Source organism: Leguminivora glycinivorella, chromosome 2 (genome assembly GCF_023078275.1).
Source record: "Leguminivora glycinivorella isolate SPB_JAAS2020 chromosome 2, LegGlyc_1.1, whole genome shotgun sequence".
Classification (NCBI taxonomy): domain Eukaryota; kingdom Metazoa; phylum Arthropoda; class Insecta; order Lepidoptera; family Tortricidae; genus Leguminivora; species Leguminivora glycinivorella.
Window position 1 is genome coordinate 33432872 of NC_062972.1, and position 12717 is coordinate 33445588.

The 12717-nt window shown below is 35.3% G+C and overlaps 1 protein-coding gene across 2 annotated transcripts in view; it reads left to right on the plus strand.

The window, feature by feature from the left end:
- The first annotated feature begins 4262 nt into the window (after positions 1–4262).
- Positions 4263–12717, plus strand: part of LOC125241099 (facilitated trehalose transporter Tret1-like) — a 133080-nt gene continuing 124625 nt past the window's right edge. For both annotated transcript variants that reach the window (XM_048149425.1, XM_048149418.1), the window contains exon 1: positions 4263–4451. The gene's annotated coding sequence lies outside the window, so the exon portion shown is untranslated. The remainder of the gene's footprint in view (positions 4452–12717) is intronic.

The following is a 12717-nucleotide window of genomic DNA, read 5'->3' on the forward strand; positions in this document are numbered from 1 at the left end:
ATTAGGATTTCATATTTTTACACCGATTGATGCCTATTTGATGTTTGTGTTTGAAATACACCTCGTCGACAACATGCCTGCCTGGTGGTAAGCAATCACCGTAGCCTAAGGACGCCTATACTTCCAGAGGTGTTATAAACTGAAATCCAGAGGTGTTACTTGTTACCGACCTTATGTAGCTTTCAAATGTAAGCTTATGTATGTTAATATTGTTTATATGTTGTATTTTACCTATGTTTGATTAAGTTAAATCGATTTAGAAATATTCAATGTAGTAATATAATTAATTAATAACTCTAAAGAAATTATTGTACTGCAATTGACTTGGCATTAGTTACCGGTTTCCGTTCTCGGAGGGGATGATGACTTGGATGGGGGGATGAGTCTTGCCGGTAACCGATACCAGGCTCAAGAGCCATTATGGATTGGGATCCCAAACTGTGAAGAAGTATTGGTAATATAATTGTAGAATATAACTGTGGTTTCATTACATCAAGAATATATTACCTGAAATAGGGTATTGTAGGGTGAAGTCTAACACGAATAAACTGAAAACATATTCATTGTCATATTTACCTTACTTACGACTTCAGACTTGCTTATACATAATAACCTTTTACCCCTACAACAAAGTGCAACGGATCATTCCTCTTACAAGCATATTCATCATCTCATTCATTATAAGTACACTTAACAATTATACAATTTGTAGGTATAATTTAGTCATCACTATGCGAATTACTAATTCCGCTTCAATTTAGTGGTTAAGGTTATACGTAATCATTTCATTTGTGGTTAGTCTGGACAGTTGTATTGTATTTATTTTGTGTAAAAAAATACTAACTGAACCTCAAAAAAATTATATTCTTTGAGGGTAGTTTTTTTTTTATTTTTCCGTTGAAATACTCAAACTTTTCAGTTACTTTTTGTTTTGTATGTATGTTTTCTGTGGAGTTTGGCCTGTTTACATGAACACCAAACTGTAACTGAATATCTCAATCAATAAATTATAAGTTATAAGTTTGAGCTGGAGGGCGATTTTTGAATCTCGCATACGAGATTTCGTCACTAAAATACCAGTTGAAAACGGTGACTTGTTTATTATTTTCAGTGACAATTTTCTGAATTCGAACGCGTGAGACTCAAAAATTAGCCCGCTGTACGATCGGATTATGCGACGTTCTTGCCAATGTCACTTCTTCCTGTTCGCAATTCTGGACAATCTGAATTCTACGCAATTAGTATTTCACCTCATTCGCTATTGTGCACAGTTAGTACTTGTGGACAGTGGAGATTCTTCTTGTTCACAATTCTGCACATTCTGAATTGCACACAGTAGTTTTTGACCTCATGCGCTATTATGTGCAGTCATTATTTGTGTACAATAGCGATTCTTCCTGTTCGCAATTCTGCACAATCTAAGTTCCACACAATAGGTATTTCGCCTCATTCGCTACTGTGCACAGCCATTATTTGTGTACAGAATAGTTTCTTCCTATTCTCAATTCTACGCAATCCGAATTCGACGCAATAGGTATTTCACCACATTCGTTATTGTGCACAGTCATTATTTGATTTATTTGTATACAGTATAGTTTCTTCCTATTCGCAATTCTACACAATTCGAATTCCACACAATAGGTATTTCGCCTCATGCGCTATTGTGCACAGTCATTATTTGTGTACAGTATACTTTCTTCCTATTCGCAATTCTACACAATCTGAATTCGACTTAATAGTATTTCACCTCATTCGATTTTATGCACAGTCATTACTTGTGTACAATCTCGTTCTGCACCTCATGGTGAAATACTAATTGCGTAGAATTCAGATTGTTCAGAATTGCGAACAGGAAGAAGTGACATTGGCAAGAACGTCGCATAATCCGTACGATCATCCTTGGCCTTGGAAAAATCTTGGCACTAAAAATATTCTATGACAATGAAACCTTCACCCCTACATTTTCAATTATTTTTTACTGGTCGCATTATTGACAGGCGGTAACTGTGAGGTAGCCGATAGCGGGTGGGCGGCACTTTCAGCGAGGAGCGGGAGTGGCCATACTGTACGATAGCACTCTTTATTATACTGTGGTGTGACTTTTGACTAGACTTCCACACATAAAAGCGAAATCGATCCTAGGTGTCAAGGTCTATGATAAACTATTAGAAAAATGCTAGCTATTTAGGTATTGCATGCAAATAAAAGCCGTATTTTTTAAGTGTTCTGGATGATTTCGCCAACAGAGTCAAAGTTTAGGAAGGCACGCGTTTAATGAAGACAATTGGCTACATTTTTTAGTGCCTAGATTTGGTTGACCGTCTATAAAATTTATATAATTTTTAATCATAGTGTCTAATCCTTTTAGGACTCCTTGACGTCCTCGTATTTCACAATATGAGTATAAAAATACTGTAAAAACTGTAACTCGAAAGTCTAACCATTTGTTTGCTTGTATAACAACAAACTCTTGAATTGTAGATTAAGGAGGCATTAGCTTGGAAACAAGAGCGTGCAAATCACAGCTCTATACTTGGATATCCTGCTCTATAATTCGTTATTCATTTATTCCGATAAGGCGTGCAGTTGACATCGAGGCGCCTACGCTGACCACCTCCACCGGCTCTACCTAATGCAGTTTAGTTGACTCTACCTATTGGACTATGATTATATGAGAACGTAACATGCATTTTCAATTCTGAGTGACAAAACAGAAGAAGGACTTCTTAACCTTAAGACTGTAAGCTGTAGACAAAAAATATACAATTTAAATTTTATTTAATATTCATCAATCAAGGCTTCTTTTATGATATGTGTAATATTTTTGGTGTTTGGGGAATTAAGATATAAGACGCGCCTAAAATAATCACCAGTTTGATTTCTGAGACAGACACTTTAGATTTCCTTTGTTTTTTCCATAAAAATAATATAATTATGTTTCCATAAAAACAACAAATTTCACTTTTGTATTATTACACTAAAAGTGCCCGCGTGGTGACGGGTTAAGAATTTCACCACCCCCTTTCTTCCCGTGGGTGTCGTAGAACTAAGGCGACTGTGGGATATGGGATAAATTGTGGCGTAGGCGAGAGGCTGGCAACCTGTCACTGCAATGTCACAGTTTCGTTTTCTTTCAACCCCTTATTTGCCAAGAGTGGCACTGAAACCTGAGTAGTTTCATGTGCTCTGCCTACCCCTCCATGGGACACAGGCGTGATTGTATGTATGTATGTACACTAAAAGTTACTTCTATACGAGTATTCATTTAGAAAAATTGTATGTTAATAATGGATAGCAATATTTTGAATCATTATGGTAATAAAATAATAAGAGAGCGCTTAATGCTATTAATTCAACCGATGTTACTTACCAGTAAAGTCTATAAACAAAGCAATTTCAAGTAACATTTAACAAAACAAAGAATTACAAATCATGAAAGCCTAATGAGTCAATTAAGGATTTTATCAGCTCAAAATGTTTGAATGCACTAAAAAACAGCAAGCGCTCATTGTCGGGGAAGTCATTAATCCGAAACAAAAAACTATTGTCCTCGGCGTTTTTCAACTTTTTGGAACGATCCCAGCTGGTACTTTCGCAATAGTATCATGTAATACTGCAAATATTTATGTACTAATAATTAAATCATAACTGTAATAATCATATGTCTATAAATCTTTTTCCAAGAAAAAGTAAATACCTATTCAATTTCATGGTATCGATTTTTGAATTCGCCGTTCGAAAGTCTGTGTAAAATGAAGTACTTAATGCTATTTTTGAAAAAGGACCGCTAGTAATCTTAAAACTAGTGATGACTGCTCGTTTTCGATTCTGTTAGTAGAATTTAAATCGCTAGTAGTAGAGATATTATTAAGCGAATTTAACGAAATCGAATGGCTGAGATTAAAAGATCGGCCCCTGGTTCTCAAAATCTTAGCGTAGAGATATGATTCACTACAAGATAATGCAAGACCTCAAAGGACATCTAACAAGTGGAAAGAACACATCAATTAAGGTTATAAATGAAACGCGCCGGCGCAAAGCTCTCGTAGTGGTAGAGTTCTTCATTCATGTAATGACAAATACATGTGTCCGACTTACTAACACAGATAAACATCAGATGCTATAACAATATCTAAGGAGAACTAGACTGTGTTGTTGAAAAGATAGGGTTCTGTATCAAGCGTTTGAGTGGGTTGCACATGGGGTTAGTAAACATCGCCGCGCGCGCAGCCGATGGGTCGGCTCGTCAGTTTAAGCCGGCAGCTATTCAGAGGCACGCGTCCACAAACTCGCGCGCACGTGTCGAAATCGAAATTTAAAAAGCGGTTTTTAAAAATTTCATACGGGAGTGCCGCAAGGGTGCGTTTTTGGCCCAGTGTTTAAAATATCGATCTAGTGTTCTAGTGATTTTAATTCATGTGCAGTGGTCCATTGGGATGCTGATATAAATGGTGAGTGATTTCAAAAGCATGAATGACACCCATTGTTTAAAGAGCTTTCAAATAATCAGTCAGACGTTCGGTTTAGCCGTTTATCTCAGTTTTAATTAAGAAATTTAACGGCTTGGGTTCAAATGTGAATTTTACTACCGGAGATAGTCAAAAGTTTAACGTCTGTTTATGTTTACGTTTTGTTATCGCGATTTCATTAATTTAAGGAAGCGATAAGGGAATTGAGTCAGTTTGTTTACGAGAATTTGTCTGTGGGAAATTTATGATAAACTCCTTGGAAAGTTTTTTGCTAAAATCTTTAGTAAACATTTTCAATGCCAATGTATCAAGTATATTTTCTATATCGCACTATCGTCTTATATTTGTCCTGATTATTTAATTTAATTTCTCAATTTTAATAATCGTCATTATTATTTTTGGACTAAAATTTAATTTTAAAATTAGGTATACTTATTTGCGTTAGCATTTTACCGGTGCCAAATTAGTGTTCTAGATTTACGGACATTATTTCCGTATTCAATACTATTTTCCTTACCTACAAAATATATTTACAATTTATTTATATTTAAAATAGGCCAAGTTATAAATACTGCATATTTTTCTGCAACGTTTGCCGGTTAACCTCATTTGGTTAAACCTGCAGGTAAATTCATGCGTACGTCCGGCACCTCCATAATAAGTTATGTGCTATCTACCATAAACCGCGTTGGATTCTCAGCTCCAACTGGACTTGCTAGTATATCTCCATTAACTACCGGAGCTTTCTCTGTCATAAAATCTCCTGAGGCTATTTAATGGTAGAAAACTGGCGTATGCATATTATTATTAGTATAAGGTTTTCATGTAGGTACTTACTTTATACTATACTGCTTTTTCCAGCGCATTAGTTTCCGTGATTGATGAATAAAAGTCTATATTCTTTACTTTCTTCAGTTGAGCCCGACACTATTTCCATAACATATTTAATTGAAATCGGTCACGTAATTTAAGAGTAAAGAAGGAACTGACAAAATATATCTTTTGGAATTAAATCCACATTTTGTACAATGCGATTTCTTTAGTGCAAATCTTAAACAAATAAAATATTATTAAAATGCTTATAATGGATATTTTCTTTTACTATTTTTCTGTTGTTATTATAATCAAGTTAGAATTACGCATCACCAAACGGCTGGATTATTAAATAAATTTAATCTCTACGCGCCCATTCATTGTCTTCATCTTCATTACCTTTATTATCGGATACTTTAAAATAGAACAAGTTAAAGTGCGGGTTCCGAAAGCAGATTCAGCTTAATCTTAAATTAAATCTCTCAGTGCACTAACTTTGGACGGCTGAAGTCCGTACTCAATAACTAATAGTTAAGTAGTTACTTATAATGAGGAATTTTAATCTTCTTCAAGTGTAGGATTCTTGATAGCGTATTCTACATCTTTATCGTAATGTGCCCATTTTATAACCACAATTTTATTGCCTAGAGGTGTTCCTATAGGTATTTATGGTACGCGTTTTATTTTTATTGCGATTTTGCCATGCAATTTTCTGGTGCTATTATATGAAGTGTAATTTATGCTCCTTAAAAGGCGCGGTGAATTTTATAGTATTATAATCGTATATTTTTATATACAGTAAAAGCCCTTATGAGGAAATTTCCCGACACTATAATCCTGTATGATTTCTACCAATATATGGTCGATGATTATAAATGTAAGCTGCAAGCACAGTTCATAAGTATGTAGGTACCTAAGTTACTACTTAGGTACCTACATACTTATGAACCTACACTTGGTACTACTTGTGTACAATTTTCGAGAATAAGTAAGTATAGGCGGTTGCTTTCGTAAAAATTAGTGCCTACGTCAAATCTTGGGATAAGTAGTCAAAGCGGACTTCAGGCTCCCATGAGCCGTGGCAAATGCCGGGATAACGCAAGAAAGATGATGAAGGATGACGAAGTATAGGTATTAAAAATAGCAGTAGCAACAGTATTATAAGTAAATCATATTAATAATTATGTAGAATTCTAAGCCAGTATTAACTAACCTTTATTATGCACAGTGACAGAAAGGCCAAGTTGAATCTGATATAATAAGTATAAGTGCATGTATTAAATGCAAACAGATAGGATAATAGCTATAGTCTGGCAGGTATTATGAGACATTAAAATACAAAATTCCTTTCTAAATATTCTATAAATCCTTCATTTGGTGCCCTGAGCGACGCCCGATATGTTTACGAGAAAAGTGCCAGCGTAACTTGTGATAATATTATCTCTGGTAATACCTGGCCCCGTAGCCGAATGGCATTTCTCCGACGCCAAACGAAAACGAAACGTAGTCCGGCTCTGTCGCGCCAATACGCAAGAGCGATAGGGATAGATATCTACTAGCGCTTCGTTTCGTGAGCGTTTGTGCCATTCGGCTACGCACCCTGCCGTAGGTTCAAGTTACAAACTAGAACTGTACAGGATTGATTGCATTAAAGCATTTAAAGCTAAAAACTGCCACTTTGTATTTGCTAAGGCAATTTATATTGGTGTCGTAAAATAACTGGGTAACCACAAATTTAAATTTTGTAAGAACAGTCGGGGGCTCTTATAGTAAACCAATTTCCATCAAACATGGCTAAGAACACTCCTGACTAATTCAACTTTCAACAAAAAAAAACTAAATCTAAATCGGTTCATCCGTTCGGGAGCTGCGATGCCACAGACAGACGCACACACATACAGACAGATAGACACGTCAAACTTATACCCCGTCATTGTTGCGTCGTCGGGGGTTACCTAATTATTAAAATGTCGTCCAAAAGATCCCAACCCAATGTTTGTCTCGAAACTAAATCGTTCTGTTTAAATAGTTGTGACATTTGTGACTTATTATTAGATCTGTCTAGATCTGTCTGAGTGAAATAATTAGACAGATTCGTATCAGATATGTCGTAGATCTAAGAGATTAGGTATATAAATAGTCGTACCTAAATGATATTAATGAACATGTAGTACCTATAGAGGCTATAGACACCATAGTACGTACACTACTTGCCTTCGTTCTTATTGAATTTGGGAATGCATATCCTCAATACATGTGTGAAGATATTTAAAGACGGTTTTTGTTGAAGTCTGACAAGAAATGGGGTGAAGTTAATTTTACCACATAATTAATTATGAATCAGAGTATTCAGACGTCTATAAACGGCTAAACGCTACCTTTAGAAATAAAAGAAACGTGGAAAATTTTGTCCTGGTTACCGATTTCTGAATCTCGAACGCATGATTCGCCGTTCGAAAGTCTATGGAAAACGACGTAATGCTACGACTTTGGAACAGCGAATTCGAAATTCAAAAATCGGTCCCCTGATCCTATAAATGACTTCATTTTATTAACTATCATGTCTATCATAGCTTTACAATTTATCTCTGTCAATTTCCTCCAGTACGAGTCACTTTTACATTTCAAGATTATCGCGAGTTCTACACCACAAAGAGTCACTAGTTTTATATGCATCTTTAAACCAATATTTCCATATTTTAACCTAACCTGACAAATTAGAACCAAGAGTCGTAGCAGCACCGGATCTAGACTTTTTTTCGAGGGGGTGCAAAAACTAAATATAATCGAATTTATCGCCCCCTCCCTGGGCTTCACTCCCCACCCCACTAAATACGGACCTGGGTGTATGCATGCATGTGCGGCGACATAGTAATCGAATCACAAGATCTGGTAAATCCCAATTGAGAGCTCCTGACATCCTAGCCATTACTCAACTCCAAGGAATGTCGTTAGACGTACGATGACTTATTGAACTTGGGTTTGGCTTTTACTATATTTGAACAGTCTCCGTCAGATATATCTGAGCAATCAGTGCACCCATAAATATTTGGACATGCACTTTAAGCTTTGGAAATAGAGGCGTATTCAGAGATTTGTGAGAACTTTGGCTGCTTCGATATATCTGGCGACTGTAGCTAGTAGGTTAGGTTAGTTAATAATCATAATGAACATGTAAGATAAATGGCCTAATGATTAGGAGACTATTTCTAAGTCGCTGACAGTTCGTTTGTCTGTGATGTTTCTTTGGAAGTAGGGTTGAAGGTGACAATTATAGGGACAGTAAATTATTCGTGTGTGTCTTTCAGGTTGTCACGCCAGATGTTAATCTTTTTTGATTAGTTTGACATAATCAAAATACAGAAAGGAACCCATCCTTATGGTCTGGTTCTAATTTTGATACAATACTTATAAGTTTTATAATCCAAAAGAAATTAAGAAAAACCGATCGGTAATAAAGTAAGGGGTGACTCGTAAATATGGCAATAGAAAAAATAATACATTTTTTTTATGTACTGAGTGACTGATAGATGGTAACCAATGTAGCCATCGAGAAAAAACACACATTTGCACATTAGGTAAATATAACACCATGCAGTGTAGGTAAATCACATAATGATGAAGGTCAGAGGAATGATGTAAGAGTTCACGGTGACATACCGTTATTCGAACGATGTTGTAAATGTTGTAATGTCACGGTGATTTGGCTGTTCCGTACATTTCGACTTTCATGATGCCGCTCATTTCTATGGAACAGCCAAATTTTTTTGCGATTTCTGCATTGGTTCCATTATAAGAGTTGTTCATTATGACCTCAAAGTCACTATGCAAAGTTGGAACAGTCCTTTTTATTTCATCCTGTATATATACTTTTTTAATGGGGCATTCCACAAAAATGTCATTCTTCTAATACTCGTACCTCTTAAACCGCTAAGAAAGCGATTTTCTGTAATAATATTTCGTAAATTGGCTAACAAATTGGCAGTAATTCTTAGAACAAAATGATTTATTCTCATAGAAAATCGGAAATCGGTCGGAAAATAGTTTCGGTTCTACCTCATAGATGGTGGGGGCGCCATAAGCCGTCGGTAATTGTGTCATATACTTGAAAATTTCGACCCTTGCCACCGTGAACGAATGGCCGAGTGGTTTAGGCATCCGTCGCGATAACGGAGGAGGCTGGTTCGAATCCAGCTTTGAACACTTGGAGGCCTTGGTCTCTTTTTAACCGACTTCAAAAAAGGAGGAGGTTCTCAATTCGACTGAATTTTTTTTTATTTTTTTATTTTTTTTGTATGTATGTTACTCGATATCTCCGAGAATCGTGGACCGATTTTCAAAATTTTTTTTTTGATCGAACGGGTATAACCCCGAGATGGTCCCATTGGCACCAAGTCGGGGTCTGATGATGGGATCTTGGAGAAATCGAGGGAACCCTTCAAATGTTATAGGCACATGTAATGTTTTTTGTGTATTTTTCAAAGGTACACCAGTATTTGCGCCTGGTGGTAATAATTTTATGTGGCTGAGCTGATGATGGAAGGTCAACTCCTCAACGGTTAGGAGTTAAAGGACAATTCTTTCACTACTGTACTTATATTCGGACTGATACATATAATATCACTAGGAACCACTAAAAATGAACAAATAAATTAACTTTTTAACAAAAAATAAAACCGCCTTCAAAAAAAGCGTGTTACAAAACACGGAGAAACTAAAAAGCCAAAAATAATAAACCTTCGAATTCAGATTTCTTATCGGATTGCAATTATCTAAACATCCAAATTATAAACAAATCAATTATTTTTGGAGTCGGGGCCAGCCTGCGTATGGTTGGATGGGGCAAACAGGAAATAGCAAGGCGACGAACAGGTCTGGTACCGACTACAAAAATAATTGATTTGTTTATAATTTGGATGTTTAGATAATTGCAATCCGATAAGAAATCTGAATTCGAAGGTTTATTATTTTTGGCTTTTTAGTTTCTCCGTGTTTTGTAACACGCTTTTTTTGAAGGCGGTTTTATTTTTTTGTTATTCTTTGCATATTCTCGAGCTTTACGGATTCGACTGAAGTAGCTGCCGTACAAAACGGAAACATGTCGTAGAGAACATTCTCGTTGAATGCACCTAATTCATTATTGGATCTATTACTTTTCGTCACTAAACTACTACGCACTGTTAAGACTAAATTTGGTCCACCCACGCGGTCACTGGTCAGATTCACTATCGATTACTGAAACTGGACTTGCATGATAAGTACTTATAGATGATAATATAAATAAGCTTAGGCTTGTCTTATATACCTACAGACAACAATATGAACCACACGAACTGTATTAATAATAAATATTAAGAAATATAAAAAATGAAGCCAATATCCACCTTTCTACATTACACGGATTTGATCTCAGAGTTTTCATCGCACCCAAATCTCACCTGTCGATAACGAAGACTAGATAGGTCGCTAAAAGCATTTACAATGAGGAAGCAACATTATTTATAGCAAGTATTTCAATAAAACATGAGGACGTTTCCGCAAAGATTTCCTCCAGGAAAAAACAGAACTATCCATTAATTAAGCTAACCAATCAAGCCAACAACTTTAAAAAGCTGCAGAAATCTCACATTCAATCACAGATCCAGTCAAGTAAGAAAGCAGTCATTATGAGCAAGCGCAGAAAAATCCCGTTATTTTTTAGTAATTTGAGTCATTACGCTATCAGGGGTCGGCTACCTTATCGTGAACAATCACTTTGTTGTTCTGTTGAGTAGAGGATGAATGGTTTAGGGAGTTATGATTTTGGGGTCATTAAGAGGAGATAAGGATAAACAGTGTAGTTGAAACTAGTAGAATTTTAAAACAAGATTCTTTTCTAATCCAATATTGAAATAACTTAGAAATTAGGGATGTTCTTATTAGAACTGCTATGGTAGCATTTAAGATGTTTAGGGAGTTATGATTTTATGGTCATTAAGTGGACAAACAATTATGTAGTTGAAACTGGAAATATCGATAAAAAAAATGTGTCTGGATGAAAATTAATCAGTATTTGTACTAATCAGTCTAATATTCATCAGTATCTTAATAAACGTAATATTATAGAAATAGTTAGCAAGAGGTCTTGATGGTACAGATTGCAATAGTATGAATCGATTCTTGAATTATTTTTTATAATCGATGCTATTTTAGCTATAAATGATGGCGCTCATGTCTATTAGAAGTATTCCATCCGTTTAATCACGCCTAAAAGGGTGACAGGCAAACTTGACATGAAAGTCTTTATGTAACTTTTGCCACCAACTTTGTTATCTACTAATATTACTAATGCATAGTTTCTGTTAGGTGTCTTGTCTCGAATGTAGTTATTGATAACTGGCTCTTCTTAATGATGATTGATTAGTAAAAAACATAGATTAGAAAGCTGAAGTTCAATGCTATAGGAAGGTCGTAGGTATGATTATTATGTATACAACGCCACGCAGATTTGTCACCCATAACAGCGATTTTTAATTAGCCACAGCGATCACGTTATAACAGTAAATTAAATAAGTGTGTAACTAAACTAAAAGTATGCAGGTTTTTATTACCAAGCTATACTTGATTTATCCACCCTGTCCTCTCAAGAGTGGATTAAGAAATCTGAAGGATCTCTGCCCTACGAAGAGCCACATTTTTTCAAAGAGTTTGCAATGTTGTTGGTAACTTTTTTTACCGTTTTCTCGTTATCTGTTATCAAAAATCTGAATCTGTAAGAGAAGTGTTTTTCTAGATAATGTAAGCTGATAAGATAATTCTGATGATAGATAATTTTAACTATAAAACTCCCGTGAGACTCATACATATTTAAAAATATTTTAAGCGGGTTACTCACGTATTAAGTCGATATAGCGTTCGACATGTTTCGGTTCAATTTCGAGAACCTTTCTCAATCTTCTTCTTCTTTTTCCTTTTCTTTTTTTTTAAATATGATAGATAATTATTTATAGCCACGATAAGAAACAAAGAACTATAGATACCTGTGATCGTAGTTGACACTTTAAAACAAAATATTTTGGCACTTATCTCTGTAAATGAGTAAAATCATAATTTGTAAAGATCTCTTTGTGCAGGGTATCATAGTAACTGTGTGTGAAAATTCCCATTTGTAAAAATATACAAGATGATAGACAATTTTAGTGTGATATGTCATAAGCGATTATTTTTTCAGAATCTTCCCCTATTATTTGATAAGCGCGTTTGTCTTTAACGTACCTATACCAGGCAGACACAAAGTTAACTGCCAATCATTGTAAGTGTTTTATCAATACACTTCTATAATCTCTGCAAATATATGTAAATAAGATACAATATTGAGTATAGGTACACATGCAAAATCTTAACTATTATCATTTCAATATTTTTGATAAGATTATCTATCTACTTTAATCTAGGT